Raw genomic sequence first — 17,118 nt, 5'->3', positions numbered from 1 at the left:
AAAAAAAAAATTGAAGTGCATTTTTTTTTTTTTTTTTTTTTGTGCTGTACGCGGACCTCTCAACCGTTGTGACCTCTCCCGTTGCGGAGCACAGGCTCCGGATGCGCAGGCTCAGTGGCCATGGCTCACGGGCCCAGCCGCTCCGTGGCATGTGGGATCCTCCCAGACCGGGGCACGAACCCGTGTCCCCCACATCGGCAGGCAGACTCTCAACCACTGCGCCACCAGGGAAGCCCGAAGTGCACTTTTTAGGTGCCGTAATAACAGATGAGGGTGCATGTATCTTAGGGTGTGTTTGGTCGTGGGGGCTTCAGGGAAGATTTCCATAGGGAGGTGATTCTTGAGCTGATCCTAAAGTATAGGAATTGACAGATGGAGAAAACATTTCAGGCGGACAAGTACAAAGGCAGAAGGCGAACAAGATGGAGGCGTCCTCAGGGAGCTGTAAGGTGCAGTTAGGGTCAGAGTGCCTGGGGAGTGATAACTGGATGAGGTGGGAGAAGTCTCAGGCCAGGTCCCAGAAATCAGGAATTTGCACATGCTCAGGAGAGCCATTGTTGGCACTGTTGGTTCTCAGAGGAAATCACTGAGAAAGAGTTGGAGTGCTGCTGGTGTGAGACAGGAAGGGCTGGGTGGTTCCATTGCGTGAGATAGGACATAAAGGAAGGTTAGCAGCTTTGGGTGGTGGGTGATGTAGACATGCCGACTTGAGTTTTGTTAATCCAGATTCCTTGTCTTGGGAACTGGACACATTCCCATACCCCTGGAGAGACTGGCCGTGACAGACACCGCCCCCCTCCCCGCACCCCGCCACTGTTATTCTGCACCCTTTTGTGCATTTTCTTACTCAGTTATTCTTCAGTTGGCAAACAAATTATTGGTAGGCAAATTAAATTAAAAGCAAACCTCGGTCAGTTAAGAACTAAATTGCTAAATTAAATGAAAAATGTTATTATTTTTTAATGAGCGGGTTGGTTCACATTTCAGTACAGGAGTAGATTGGAAAACCATCTTTAATTAAAGAGGTGGCCTTTCCTGTTAGCATAATTTTTGAGGAATCCTGCTAGCAATTGTAAAAGAAATATCTAAACAGAGAATCTTTTAGGTAGGACGAAACTTAGCAACTTGGGCCACCACTCTCAATTTCTAGGTAGGAAAAATGGATGCCAGAGAACACAGGTGACTTACCATTGTCACACAGCTATGGTGCAGGGGTGTGTCTACCTCATTAATATAATGTTTTCTCCACTGAGCCTGATGACCCCCTGCAATAATCGAGATGATAGAGCAGGCTTTGAAGAAACCTAATGTTCAAGGCTGCTCGGTGAGTGATAGACCCAGAGTCCCCTGGATTCCTGGCTTTAATCTTATTTTAAATTAATCTCATCATTGTTCATCAGTCAGCAAGTATTTGTTGATTGTCTAGTATTGAAGGGATGGTACCCAATTATTATAAAGCTAAACAGTAAATAAGAAGCTATTTTCCTCTTCAAGAAGCTTGCATGTTAGTTTTTCAGATAACTCACTGCAGGTCTGGCAACTGCTTGTAAAATGCATAGCTTGTCTGACATAATTATGGATATTAGTGCACACACGTAGCACACAACAAGAAAACACAGCCATACAAGATATTGTTCACTCTTAATTTTTTTAAACTTTACTGGATCTTTTTCTGTTTGTTACCTAGTTCTGTCCACAAGACGGAACAGGGGGCAGGCAGTTTCCTGCCTAGCCTTGGAAGTGCCTATGGGTAAATAAAAATAAACCCAACAATTAGAAAAAGAATGTTGATTGCGTTTTTAAAAAATTTTTATTCTCACTGAATCTTAATTAGGGAGAATGATCTGGTGAAAATTTTATTTAGGTTGGTAATTGACATAAATATTTGCAAGAGGGCATTGGAAGAATGGTTTTTAAAAGCATTAGTTCTCTGTTCATTTATTTTGGTGCCCCTCTTTTGTAATAACCCCCTTCAATGTTTCTGGAAATTTCTGTAGATATGATTCTGAAAAACTTAACCTTAATGTGTAGTAGTTGTTTGGTGAATACATGTACTAGGAAAACTTATTGCCATGCTAAAATGAAGACTGCTTTTATGAAATAGTAACTTTTCTATAATTCTTTATATTTTTTTATGTTTCTTATATTAATTTGTTACTGTCAAATAAGAGTTTGGTACATTTTGCGCTGCTTTGGATTTAAGTCTAGGGTAGAAACTTAGCCATTTAGTGATTTACACATTTTCTTTACCAAGTTTATGAGCTTGAAACTGTTAATACTTATTGCTTTTCTGTAATTTTAAGCTTTGTTCATTCCACAAATACTTAAATAAGTCTGATGTGATGCTGAACCAGGCATTAGAGGTACAGCAGGACGCTGGATATACAGCAGGACGTTGGATATACAGAATGCCTATTTTCAAGACGCTCCCTGTTGAAGCTTTGCTAATGTCTGTCTAGTAAAGGTATATAGACCCGGGAACCCCAGAGTGAAGCTTTGGAGAAACAAACACCCCACTAGAAAACTAGAAAATCTGGTTCCGGCCCACGTGGGTGGCATCCTGCAAACTCTTGTAAACAGTGCTTTGAGATCATCCACTGATGAAAGCCTGCATGGTATTACATGTGAGGGTAATCATCAAGGATTACCACATCACTGCCAGACAGCAGATAAAATATGCATGCCTCATGGAAATGGGGAGTGGGGAAGTTCTGCAAGAATGGGATTTACATACCTGAAATTGGGACCCAACAGAGAAAGGCGATCTGATTACCAGTGAAGTCCAATTCTCTTTAGAGAGTAGTGCATTGGGGGCATGGAAGAAATGACAAGTTACTTCTTTCTTACCTCTGCCAGTTCTTAATCCCTGTCTACTCAAGGTGCTCTGATTCCTCACTCAGAACCTTTTTGAGACTTAGATATAGCTGCACTAGAGCTACTTAGGATTGGGCTAGTTGGGTGCCCTGAAACTCAGATCTCATCCAGGAATTGACATGACTCTGAAATAACCACAGACCCATTAATTGGGTGAAGACTAACAAGATTTAGTCTTTGTTAACAAGACTAACAAAACTAATAACTATGGTGTGAAGAGAAGATAGAAAAATAAGGGGGGGAAAAGTGATGGATCCATTGGATTTCTTTATCGAGCTACCAGCTGCTCTACAAGGCCTGCAGAAAGGCTTGCCGTGCAGCTGGTAACATCAGCTGACCAGAAATGCTGTGTTTCCTTCCCAAAATGGTTAACAAAAGTCACCTTTGGGCCTTGTGTGGGTAAAGAAATAAGGAAAGAAAAGGAGAGAGCAGGAATGGAGAAGGAAGAGAGAGAACAAGTGAATTACATGGGCTACGTGTGAGCGAGGGTGTGTGTGTGTGTGTTTCTGTCTTTCTGTCTGTCTCTGTTGAATCTTCTCTTCCCTGAAGTCACACCTCCTATCTGGTGAGGAGTTGACGAAGGTGTTTTCTATTTTAGTCTGTAGCCTTCCCATCTGGTGTCTGGATTTCTTCTAAGGTGCCACCAGTGGAGGAATGAGTATGGGGTATTAGTCTTCCATGTTCTCTCCTTTCAGGCTTCTTTTATAATATTTATTTTTAAATTACTAGTTTTATGAGTCAAAGTGGTCAAAGTTTGGCAATTTCATATGATTCAACCTATTAATTCAACCCTTGTGATTCTCAGTCTTCCTCACTGTTTCCTCTTCTTTACACCTGCTCCTTAAATATTAAATTTTTATTAATAGCTATCATCTATTACCACCCACCGCATGCCGCGTACTTCACATATGGCCACTCTGCAAGGGCGTCCTGATGCCCGTTTTGCCTGGGAGAGACGGCAGCTCAGTTGGCCCAAGACTACCTGTGTAGTGACTGACAGGGCTGGGATTCAGCCCAGGACTCTGTGGTTCAAGTCTGGAACCCTCTTGCTGCTACTCTATCCCACTGCCTTTGTTTCCTTGAGTTTTATTATGATCCTCATCCTCATGCTTTATATTTCTGGCACAAATAAATGAGCCTTTAAAAGGCTGGACAGAGAAATGGGATTTTGGTAGGGTTCCAAACCACTTCGGATGAGGATGTTTGAAGTTATAATTTATAAGCATGTTATCTTCAGAAATATAGTCTGGTACTTAATTGCACTCACTCCTGTCATGGTCCACAGTAGATGCCTCTCATCTTAGCCAAATTATAATTTAAATTCTGGAGGAGAAAGGTGCTCTGAAATTTGGACCTTAAATCCATCCCAGGGGCCAAAGCATTAGGAAATCTTGCTTTCTTCCTGTCTCCACTTTGGTTGGTCTTCTTTCTAGGCTTTGAGACAGACCTTAATCTTTTCCTTAAAACATCCTGGAGACTTGGTTCATCCTCATGCTTGCCTTCTCTCCCCAGCTCTTTTTCTGGTGAGTTGGATTCCTACTCAGCATCTAAATATACACCTGAAGAGAATAGTGCTTTCATGGTAGAATTCCTTCCCAGGATTTCTTGGGAAATTTATATTTTTCCAAATCCCCAGAAAAATCAGTTAAGAAAAAAGGTAAATGGGAAAAAGTGTTGAAATTCTCCTGTGAGAATTAAAACAATCAACATACAGACATAAGTACATGAAAGGAATCCACTGATGTCAAGTTGAAAGCTAGCCTACAGAACTGAAGGATAAGATTGACATTTCCCAGAGCCAGGTCAGGATAGGAGCACAGAGGAGAGAATTGGTCATGATTGCTTGTAGCTGTTGCTATGTTATAAATGTGTATTCATGGCCCTGTCTGCTGCTACTGGTGAGTCATCCTTGCAAATAAAATAAATATAAATTTATATGCATAGCGTGTTGTATACAAATCCTGTGAGTGGTATTCCAAGAAATACGTTTCCAAAGCAAAATAAGCCTTTAAGATGGCAGTTTCAACATGTGATTCTGTGTAATGCTGTTAACCTGCATTTGGATCTACGAGGAAGGTTATTTCAGGGATCAACAAACCTTTTCTCTAAAGGGCCAGATCATAAATATTTTAGGCTTTGCAAGCCATATGGACTCTGTCACAACTATCAACTCTGCTGTTTCGTGTGAAAGCAGCCACAGACTATACGTGAAATGAACAAGTGGGGCTGTGTTCCAGTAAAACTTTTATTTACGAAAACAAACTGAGGGCTGGATTTGGCTTGCTATTGGAAAGCTCCGCAATAGTGCTCACTGACATTCTCTAGCATTTGAACATTTGTTATAGACTACAATTCTTTGGAAATACTATTAAGTTTATTTCTTATTTATTTAACCTTTCTTTTAGATATCCATAATAATGAGTAAAGGGTGTTTGGAAGTGTTTGTTGAATAACTTATAACTTGGGGAATTCTGGGGAACTTCCTGGACATTCCCATTTCTCATTCCCAAATCCCAAAGCGTAATGTCTACAGAGAATTTGAAAATTTCTGGAGAAGGAGATTTGCTGTATCTTTGTGCTCCTCTCTGCTTCCTGATTTAATCAGCATTTATCTTTCCTCAACTTATGTGGCTCTCCTTGTTCTTTGAGCTCTGTGGTGTCCCCCAAGCTTGTCTAGGGTGTGTGACCTATTTTTCTCCCCACTGGGAGATTGGGAATCTTGGGAATTGGTTGATATCTCTGTTGCCTTTCTTCAGAATTACTGGTAGATAATACCCAGTATTATCTTGCCCACGTATTCAAGTATCTGGAGTAGATTATTCTTCAAGGATCCTTGACGTTTATATGCTTGGTTGTAGCGTTGTTATTTTAGAGCCAGAACAAGAGGACATTTGTAGTATCATGTGGATGATTTGTGTTATTGTTTGGGATTGGTATACTTTATGCTTTTCTACCATGCTGCTTTAGCACTTCTATTATTTTAAGAGGTAGAAATCAGTAAAGGGACCTAAGAATATTTACTACAAGAATTCACTTCAATTCTTACAAATAGTCAAGATACAGTTTAACTTACAGGCAATTAAGATCACAGATTTTGGACTCGGCATAACTTGAGTTGATTTGTTTTACCACATATTTCAAAAGTGTGATCTTGGGACAGTTTTACTTAACCTCTCTAACACTGTTTTCTTATCTTTCGAATAGGAATACTAATACCTTCCTCTCCGTTTTTGTGGTGTTAGGATTAAATCAGATAATGCAATTGTGTGGTTAGCACAGTTCTAGAACTAAATGATAATTGACATTATTACTAACTCTTAAAGATGGGAGATATTAACGTTGTTTTGTGGCAGAGGAAACTGAAACAAACGGGTTAAATGATTTGTGTAAGATCACATTTATTAGGTTGGAAAACTGGATTTGGCTCTTTCCTAAGTCCATGTTCTTGCTACCGTACGCTGCTTAAAGTAATTTCAGTTAACAGTAATTCTATATCAAAGATACACACACCATGGTTTATTTGGGTTATGAGGCTGCGTGGATAGACGGGGAAGGTATGAGATGATGTCTTTTGTCTTTTTTTTTTTTAATTGAGGTATAATTGACATATAGCATTATGTTAGTTTCAGGTATACATTGCAGCGATTCGATACTTGTGTATATTGCAAAATGATCACCACAATAAGTCTAATTAACATCCATCACCGTACAAGGGATGATGTCTTGAAAGAGCAAGGATTTGTAGTATTTGAAAGCCACAGTTTCTAGAAGCCAAGGATATAGTTATAATTAAAAAGTTGAGAAAACTTGCCCCGATTTCCCTGTCGCTTAGCTGCCGTATTGACTGCCAAGAACGTGCTAGATTTTAAGTACCTTTTGTGCTTGCCTGTATTCAGTCCCATCATATCACCATGACTTTTAAGAAACTATGCATGTTCTCTTAAATTGGATGAAAGAAAAATGTACTACTATGTTAAGCCTGCAGTTGGAGTTAGAATGTTTTTTTGTATTTCTCCTTTCCCCCTTCCTCACACCCACCCTCCACCACTTCATAGGAATGTGCCTCTAACCTTTATGGGTCAGATTTTCACATGGCATGATTAGTTGCCAATAATTAAACCTCCATAGCTAAACAAATAAATTGGCCAAGGTTTTGGAAAAACTCAGCTCAACGCAAGTTTTGTGACAAGTTGCTGCAGTTTGCTGTGTGCACATGGTCTCTGACTTAACGATGGTTTTGACTTAACAATTTTTCAGTGTTAAGATGGTGCGAAAGTGATACACATTCAGTAGAAAGTGTACTTTGAATTGTGAATTTTGATCTTTTCCCGGGCCAACGACATGCGACATGCAGTACGACCCTCTCTTAGGAGGCAGGGCAGCGGCAGCTCCTAGTCAGCCACATGAGCACGAAGGTAAACAGCCGATACACTTAGAGGCATTCTGTTCTTCACTTTCTGTATGGTAATCAGTAAAGTACACGAGGTATTCAGCACTTTATTATAAAATAGGCTTTGTGTTAGGTGAATTTGCCCAACCGTAGGCTGATGTAAGTGTTGAGCAAGTTTAAATTAGGCTGGGCTCAACTATGACGATTGGTAGGTAAGAAATTGTGAATGCATTTTCAACTTAGGACATTGTCAACTTACGATGGGTTTATTGGGATGTAACCGCATCGTTAAGTCGAAGGATATCTGTATAGATATTTATTTTATCTTACTGATTTTAATTGGTGCATATGCCTCTTTTTATTTGTTTTTATTATTTAAATCTCTCTTGGGGTTTTGAACAAAACTACTTTCAACTACCTTTCAGGATCTGTCACACTTGCCTATTGGCATGGAGTGTATTTGTGCAGAGATGGGTTCTGAGCAGAACATTTTAAGAGTTAAGTATTTGGAATTTGCTTTCCACCTTTGCTGTCATTTTACTGACTTGTTCTTCCTTGTAGTACACCACAGTTTTGACTTCAATCCATGGGTTATTTGACAGGCTGATAATTTTTAGACAAATATTAAACTATGCTTAATTTGAAGACTTGATTTTTATCCAGTAACTCTTGAGCACCAACTGTATGCGAGTCAAAGAAGAAGAAAATGTGATCTGTGCCTATGTTATTTTTTAAAGATTTATTTATTATTTATCTATTAATTTAATTTAATTAATTAATTTATTTTTGCGGTACGCTGGCCTCTCATTGTCGTGGCCTCTCCCGTTGCGGAGCACAGGCTCTGTATGCGCAGGCTCAGCGGCCATGGCTCACGGGCCCAGCCGCTCCGCGGCATGTGGGATCTTCCCGGACCGGGGCACGAACCCGTGTCCCCTGCATCGGCAGGCGGACTCTCAACCACTGCGCCACCAGGGAAGCCCCCCCCCCCCTTTTTTTTTTTTTTTTTTTTTTTTGAGACAAACCCAGTTCAAGGAAGAGGATTAAGTACCAGGTCATATAGAATGGAGTCCTATGGAATATTAATACAAGAGGAATTAGAATGGAAAGATCTGGAAAATGTGAGAATCATTAGGGAAGGCTGAGCGAGGCAGGAGAACCTGAGCACATTCTTGAAGGAATTCTCTGCAGGAAGGTGATAGAGCTGGGAAATTGGAAGGGAAATTAGAAGTACTTCTGTAATTAAAAAAAAAAAATCTCTGATTTTTAAAAAGAATCAGAAAAATATGCACCAGTATTTCCTTCTTTTCTTGCTTATCTAAAGCTCCTCCCCAAATAGTACCTGTAACTTGAAGACATGGCTGGCCCTAGGCAGGGCGGCCGCCAAGGCCCCTTTGCACTTGCCCCTTCTAAAATGCAGTTAGTCTTCGGCAGATGGGGAGGCAACTTCCGCGTGAATCTGCCAAATTCCCCTGTCCCCAGCATCTAGGAAAACACCAGGATTTCCACAGTTTGCTCTGAAACTCAAGGGTTGTGGATGCTGCTTAGCTGAAGAGTTTGTTTTTAAGGATGTCCACTCTAGAAATGGCTTTTTACTCTTTAACTTCACTAAATGATTGCTGAAAATGTCAAGCTTCTGGTTGACCTTTCTACGGGGGGATATTTTTGTCGGTCTTATTTTAGTGTCTTATTTTTTTGTGTCATATTTTTACATTCTCAATGCTCTTTTCAAATTGATTCTGAGGCTCAATTTAAACTGAAGCGAGGCAAGTTTTGATATTATTTGTAAAGCATTTCCCTTGAATTTCGAGGTTGATGTGATTTTTCTTTTAATTATGTGATTTTACTTCCAAATAATTATTGAGGAATACTGTATTTTGGATTTGTTTTCTGCTTTGATTTATTTACATGAAAGTTTTCTTGGCAAAGTGTCCTTTGAGGTTAAAAAATAAAAAGGTACTATTTTCCAAAAGGAGTACGTTTTTCAATGTTTTGTGTTGCTCAGCTATTTGAATGGGAAAGTTTGATTCTAATAAAAATTTCCTCTTCCTTTGACAAATGTTGATGTTTTTAAAGTCTTCCTAAAGGAAAAAGGAGCTTGGGTGGCTTTTTGTTTTTTTTTGATAGTTATCTAGAGCCCCCTTCCTTTCCGCGGTGTGATCCTAACCCCACCATTGTTTTATGAGTCTTTGAACTAGATCTGTCTACAGCTGAGAGTGGTGGTTGAAAATGGACCCAAACCAGGTTATTTTTGGGTGGATACACGAGAAACTGGTTACTGTGGTACATGGGGTGTCTCTAGGAGCATTCTATACTTGTGGACTGCTTGAACTTTGTTTTTCCCAGGTACATATCATAGTTGATATATGCAAAGCCTTTGTTTTTTTGTTTGTTTTTGTAATGGCTAGAGTACGTGGTATATGGACTTAAAAGGAGCTTGATTTTGAAGTTTACCAACTGCAGATTCCACTGGGTTTTGTGTCATTTAGAAAAATATTTAAGATCGGTATGGACCTATGAACTCAACTTACCACGTGTCTGTTTTCCAACCCTTTCCATCCTTGCTGCAATTGTAAATCGGCCTTGGTTTTGTGGTCTCAATTGAAAGGCTTGTCAAGCGTGCACTTCCTTTAGCCTGCACATTCACAGCTACAGACTTTTCTTCTGCTTAGCTGGTTGTCTTTCTTCTTCCCCTCCGCAGCCCCGAGCCGCTTGTGAGCATCACATTGCCAGCGCGAGAGCTACTGGAGAATTCTCATTATTCCAGGAGACTCTGGGAGCACCTCTCCCACCTCCAAGGCTCCAGGAGCAAGTGAGCGGAGCTCTGGGGAAGAGCCACTGCTGGAAGGACTGCGGGAGGAGATGCCCCGGAGCCAGCTCTAAGGTAGCCAAGCCAGCTTTTTACGTAGGAGCTCTCAGTGGCCTTGCCAGGGCCAGCAGTAGAGACATTTCAACAAATCACCTCTTTTAATGCTCCTTGGCAGAGATCAAATTGACACGGTCAGTTCTTAGCCACGATGATCATTTCGTTGGTTTGTATGAATCCAACATAAGAGAGATAGGACCAAACCCAATGGTAATGGTTCTTTATTTTTGCATTACCTTGAATGTAGGCTTTTTTTGGTGGAGTTGCTCAGTTGTCTTTTTTTTTTTTTGCGGTACGCGGGCCTCTCACTGTTGTGGCCTGTGGCCTCTCCCACTGCGGAGCACAGGCTCCGGACACGCAGGCTCAGCGGCCGTGGCTCACGGGCCCAGCCGCTCCGTGGCATGTGGGATCTTTCCGGACCGGGGCACGAACCCATGTCCCCTGCATCGGCAGGCGGACTCTCAACCACTGCGCCACCAGGGAAGCCCTCAGTTATCTTTCAACTCTGGCCAGGTTGTTCAAATACCACCAACATTTCCCTACGTATAAAATGCTTCTGTCATTCTTTTCACCTTATAGGACCACTTTTTTTTTTCTTTCCTTCTAAATAGGCTATGTTTTAGAGCAGTTTTAGGTTCACAACAAACCTGAGCAGAAAATACAGAGAGTTCTCATAGGTGCCCCTGTCCCCCCCACACCCCGCCTCTCCCAGACTGTCTCCCCAGCAGAGTGGTCCATTTATTATAGTAGTTGATCCGCACTAACACATCATTATCACCCAGAGCCCATAATTTACATTAGGATCTGCTCTTGTTGTGCATTCTCTGGGTTTGGACAAATGTATAGTAATATGGATCCCCCATTATAGTACCCTACAGAAAAGTTTTACCGCCCTAAAAATCCTGTGCTCTGACTATTAATCCCTGCCCCCTACCCACTCCTTGGCAACCACTGATCTTTTTATTGTCTCCATACTTTTACCTTTCCCAGAACTACATTTTCATAATATGCTTCCTTGGAGTACTTTGAAATTTCTGTAAAGAAGTCTCGCTCTCAGGATGAAATGCTATTAAGGTTGTGATAAGCTATGGAGGTAACACAAATACCAACTTTAGAATAGAGTCTGTAAGATGTTTCTATGAGGGGAGGCCTGAAGTGCTAAATGTATGTGGGAGTGTCTCTGAGTTAAAAGTCAAAAGTTAAAAAGTTAAAAGTCAAAAGTTAAAAAAGTTAAAAAAGTCAAAAGTTAAAAAAGTCAAAAGTTAAAAAGTTAAAAGTCAAAAGTCTGAGTTAAAAATCCAGGATTGCCTGGATATGGTTTGAAACTTGTACATAGAGACAGAAGCATGAGGTCTCTGTAGCCTCTTTAGGTTCAGAACTTTGGGGGAAGGTCTCTAGTAGCTGTCAAGTGCTCTCTTTTTTTTTTGCGATACGCGGGCCTCTCACTGTCGTGGCCTCTCCCGTTGTGGAGCACAGGCTCCGGACGCGCAGGCTCAGCGGCCATGGCTCACGGGCCCAGCCGCTCTGTGGCATGTGGGATCCTCCCGGACTGGGGCACGAACCTGCGTCCCCTGCATCAGCAGGCGGACTCTCAACCACTGCGCCACCAGGGAAGCCCAAGTGCTCTCTTTTTTAAGGAAAGTCTAATTTATTATTTTCAAAAATTTTACTCTTTTATGTAAAAGTTTATTTTTGATTATTTAATTTCAAGTAGTACAAAACAGTATAAAGATAAAATTTTCTCCCTTTTCTCTTTTACCCACAGCTAATAATTTGGAACACAATTTTTCACATCCAAACTTTTCATATACACACAAATTATGTGTATTAATTATGTTTAAAAATTGATGGAACGTGGCTACACATTTGGTTTTACAACTTGCTTTTTCCTTTCACTTGATATGCTTTGGATATTTTCCCTTTTAAGCAGAATTTTCCCTTTTAAGCAGAATCTCAATATAAGTAATGACTTCTTAGTGTTCCTTATATGGCTATAACATAATAACAATCAGTCCTCAAGTGATGGGGTTAGCCTAAAATTTAAAGGGGGATATGGCGGGGGGTGGAGACCCTTCACATTAGGGAAAAGACAAAAGCCATGACTGTTGACTTTGGACTCTTAGTCATTGAGGATGTGAGTTTTTATCTTCCAAGGCAGATGATGCACAGCTTTGGGCTGTTGCCGAGGTGTCCGTTATGTCAAGTTTTCATCTTCTGGATGCTTGGAAGGAACATCTTTGGCACTAGGCTGTGTTAATGTATTAGCATAGTTGTTAGTTCTGGCTACCATCCTTGGAGCACTATGAGATATTTTCATGCCCATTTAAGGTGGCATGAGGTTGAATGAGTTCTAAGAGAAAGTAATGAATAACAGGGGTGGAATTAAGAGACTGACTTTATTTTGCACATATATTTATTTGAGGGAGGAGGAGGAGATGATGGTGTTAGTTAATTGCTAACCCTGTGATTCTTAATTATGAAACAGGGTTAAAATTGTTCAGCTCAATAGCTTCCTAGTGTGGTTGACAGCGAGAATCACCAGACAAATTTTTAGATATATGGGGCCGATATGAATATTTGTATTGCTATTATTTTTATAAAATATTTATTTCTAGGAAGGTAATAATATAATCAATGTTTATAAGGTTTAAAAGGTACAAAAAGAGTGAAAAATAAGTCTCCCTCCTCCCTCTGTCTCCCAGTTACCCTTCCTGGAGACAACCATTATTACCAATTTCTTATATATTCTTTCAGAGATTTCAGGCATATACCAGCAATAATCTAAAGATTATTGCAATTTCTCTCTTTTTTTTTACCCAAGTGAAAAAGCATTCCACTTAGAGATGGGCTAGAATTTATTTAACCAGTACTATATTGATGACCATATAGATAATTTCCAGTTTTATTATCATGAACAAGGCTATAGGGAATAACCTTGTACATATATCATTTTAAACATGTTTGTGAATGTATCTATAGGATCCATTTCTAATAGTGGAATTGCTGGGTCAAAGGATATGCACATTTTAATTTTGGTAGAAATATTGCCAAATTGCTCTGTTCATAGAGCTTGCAAAGTTTTAGATTCCACCAGCAATGGATGAAAACCCTGCTTCCTCATACCCTTGCCAATCACAGTATAATTGTCAAACTGATAATTTCTTCTCTGCCAAATCTATAGGTGAAAAATGACAGTTTAATGGAGCTTTAATTTGCATTTTTTCTTATTTTGATTGACATTGAGCATCTTTTCATAAGTTTAAAGGCCATTTGTATTTCCTTTTCTGTTCCCTCTATGTTAGTGTCCTTTGTCTATTTTCCTATTGGGTTATTGATCTTTTTATTATCAGTTCACAGGAGCTTCTATGCATTAACAAATTAGCACCCCCCCTTCTCTCCTTGTGATATGTGATATTTTACTTGGTCATTTGTGTAAAAATAATTATTTTGCAGTGTGGATTATTTAAAATTTTGTATATTTAAATTTACCAATTCATTCAACAAATATTTATTGAATGCCTCTTATGCATTAAGCACTTATTCTAGGCAGTAGGTTATACAATAGTGAAGAAAATAGATCCCAGTTCTTGCTCCATGGAGCTTACGTCCTAGTGGAAGAGACAGTAGATAAAAGACGTTTAAAAATATTAGTTATAGAGGGAATTCCCTGACGGTCCAGTGGTTAGGATTTGGCGTTGTCACTGCCGGGGCCCGTGTTCGATCCCTGGTCAGGGAACTGAGATCCCACAAACCATGTGGCACACCGCCCCCCCGCCCCCACCACCTCCCCATAATATTTATAGAGGTAAATATATAATCAGCCTTTTTGTGGCTTCAGGACTTTGTAATACAGTTAAAAGACCTTTTCCATTCTTAGAGTTAAAAACTTATCTTTCCTTGTAGTGTCATGTGGTTCTTTTTTTAGGCTTAAATCTTTGATCCATCTGGAACGTTAGGTATGAATCCAACTTAATTTTTCTCTAGCTGCTCTATTAATTAGGGTAAGGCTGAGTTGCTGTAACCAAGGGACTGAAATATGCTATGGTTCAAAGAACAGAGGAGTTGACTTTTTTCTTCACTAAACAGTTCCAGTGTGAGCAAAGCAAGTCAGCAGAACTGCCCGTATCCACTGGTCGTTGAGAGTCAGGTTCCTTCTGTCCTGTGGCTCTAGGAATTGTCACTGTAGTTATCTGCATGGTCAAAGCTGGGTTGCTACCATAGCTGGGTTCCTTCCATGTGAAGGACGAAGGAGAAAGTTCAGGGCAAGTGATCACATGTCACTTCCTGCTTCCATTGGTGAGAACATAGTGTTGTGGGCACATCTGGCTCTGAGGGGGTGTGGGGAATGCAGTCCGTGCTGGTCAGCATGTGCCCAAGAAGAAGTGAAGAAGGAATTTTAGTGGAAAATAAGCAGTCTCTGTCCCATTGGCTAGTCATTCCAATTTTACTGAATAGTCCCAAATTTTCCCTTTTGATTTCTTTTGTATTATAAATTCCCATGTACATTGTGGTCTACTTCTGGGATATCCTTTTTTTTTTTTCTTCATTGCGGTACGCGGGCCTCTCACTGTCGTGGCCTCTCCCGTCGCGGAGCACAGTCTCCGGATGTGCAGCCTCAGCGGCCATGGCTCACGGGCCCAGCCGCTCCGCGGCATGTGGGATCTTCCCGGACTGGGGCCCGAACCCGTGTCCCCTGCATCGGCAGGCGGACTCTCAAACACTGCGCCACCAGGGAAGCCCCTGATTAGCTTTTAGATGATATTTGGAGGAGGAATACTTTTAATTTTGTTAGATGAGATGTTGGTTTTATAGTTATGTTTAGAAAAAGTCCTTATCTGTTAAAGAATCTGTGGGTGAAATGATGTGAGTTCTGGGATTCTCATTAAAATACATCAGGAAGAAAATGGGCAGAATAGAGGAAGTAAGATTTCGTATTTTTGGAACTGAGTGGTAGGATGTGGCTTATTTTTGAAACTGGGAGGTCAAAAATAGGGTTTATTATCCTTTTTCTCAATGTAACTTGAAATGCCTGTTATGCAAAATTTTTTAAAATTAATTTTATAAACTGAAAAGGCGAGGACATACGATAGGGAAAGAAGGTGATAAGGAAGGAATAGTCAGGGAAGTGGGAAAATGAGTAAAGAGTCCTAACCTGGTGGTTCCGTTTGGCTCAGTGGCCTTGAAGCTGGGTAGCATCTTGAATGAGAAGAAGGGAGGGCTGAGATGTGAGGCTTCAAGGGAAACCAGCGTTTAAGATATGAGTGGCAGGGCTTCCCTGGTGGCGCAGTGGTTGAGAGTCCGCCTGCCGATGCAGGGGACACGGGTTTGTGCCCTGGTCTGGGAAGATCCCACATGCCGCGGAGAGGCTGGGCCCGTGAGCCATGGCCACTGAGCCTGCGCGTCCGGAGCCTGTGCTCCGCGACGGGAGAGGCCACAACAGTGAGAGGCTCGCGTACCGCAAAAAAAAAAAAAAAAAAAAAAAGATATGAGTGGCAGAAGAGGAAACTCCCATCCAAGGAAACTGAGCAGATCCAACCCATAAAAGTAAAGATAGCAGAGAGATGGAGCCTCTGAATCCCAGCTAGGGAAGAACCTAGGGAATGGACCAGTTGATGCCACCCTCAGCATTCTCAGCATCACCCAAATTGCTGGGGGACTGGGGGATTCCTAGGCCTCATCTCAGGTCAATCAAATACAAATCTTGGCGGGTGAGGCTTCAGAGTCTGACTTCTGAGGAAGCTCCCCTGTGAATCTGAAGGATAAGGTAAGGTTACAAAGAGTTAGAACCTTAGCCAGAGGCATTTTGGTGATGGACCGGATGGAGAGGGGAGATGTGGAAGGAGCTTTGTAGAGTGCTCTTTCTAGAAAGTTTTCTGCGAGGGTATGAAGAGGGTAGATATGGGAGGACTTGGGGCCGAGGGAGGTGGTGGTGGCTGAAATAGTTGTTGCTTATAATAATGTAAGAGAGGTTTGCCTGTAAATGTGGAGGACGTGAATGGTTCCTTATGCAGGATGATGACTGAGTGGTCAGGCCAAGCATGAGGTTAGCCGCCCCCCCTCCCCCCCACCCCAGTACCAGATAGGTTATTTTTTTGCCAAGCACTTGAGTTTTGATGGTTTGGGGAAAGCTTGAAAATGGTCATCATGAATTAGATGTTCTTTCTATTTGTTAATATTTTGAATTACACATTAAAGGAGAAGAGGTACTCAAGTCTTTGCATAGGGACCTCTGCTTCTCAAGTTCTGACTGGGCCTTTGGGCCCCTCCCCGACGAAGGAAGGAGTGGGGTTTTTACGGCTGACGTTGGCCCTTTTTTCTTACTCAGCACTCCTGCTCCTCTTCACATTCTGTTTTCTCTTTTTTGGTTTCCTTTTCTTCGTGTTCAGGTGACACTCTTATACGTGTAGAACCTCCAAGAGGGGTTGCCTGGTACAGGGTGGTGCTTTCCAGTTATTTGCTTTGGGACTGACTGTTGGAGGGATCCCTGCATTTTCTGGATTTCCTAATGTCTGACTTCGAAGGTTGTGGGGAGAGGACTGAGGTGAGTACCCTGCGCCTCCTGTTTTTCTCTGCCTCCATGTCTTTGTTCTTCATAATAGGTTGGATTCATCATTTCTACCCTGTAGGCTTTCTACCTCTGTGTACTTGGGAGCATCTTCTGTCTCCTAGATTTCGTTTCTTTCTCCCCACTTAGTAGAGTGCATTTATTTTTACTTTTAACATGCCATTAATTTCTAATTTAGGTCAATTGAGCATTTTGATTTTTTTAAAATAAATTTATTTATCTTATTTATATATATTTTTGGCTGTGTTGGGTCTTCGTTGCTGCGCGAGGGCTTTCTCTAGTTGTGGCGAGCGGGGGCTATTCTTCGTTGCGGTGCGCGGGCTTCTCACTGCGGTGGCTTCTCTCGTTGCGGAGCACGGGCTCTAGGCACGCGGGCTCAGTAGTTGTGGCACACGGGCTTAGCTGCTCCGCGGCATGTGGGATCTT

General features: G+C 41.3%; 1 protein-coding gene across 2 annotated transcripts in view; it reads left to right on the top strand.

The window, feature by feature from the left end:
- Positions 1 to 17,118, top strand: part of ACVR1 (activin A receptor type 1) — a 127,790-nt gene that overhangs the window by 42,324 nt on the left and 68,348 nt on the right. The window contains exon 1 of one of the 2 annotated variants that reach the window (XM_060105911.1): positions 10,056 to 10,145. The exons of the other annotated variant lie outside the window; for it this stretch is intronic. The gene's annotated coding sequence lies outside the window, so the exon portion shown is untranslated. Of the gene's footprint in view, positions 1 to 10,055; positions 10,146 to 17,118 lie in introns of those variants that run through there. 2 annotated transcript variants of the gene reach the window in all.

Source organism: Mesoplodon densirostris, chromosome 8 (assembly GCF_025265405.1).
Source record: "Mesoplodon densirostris isolate mMesDen1 chromosome 8, mMesDen1 primary haplotype, whole genome shotgun sequence".
In the NCBI taxonomy this organism is placed as follows: domain Eukaryota; kingdom Metazoa; phylum Chordata; class Mammalia; order Artiodactyla; family Ziphiidae; genus Mesoplodon; species Mesoplodon densirostris.
The sequence above is the reverse complement of the archived record's forward strand: the minus strand, read 5'-3'. Positions and strand labels throughout refer to the sequence as shown.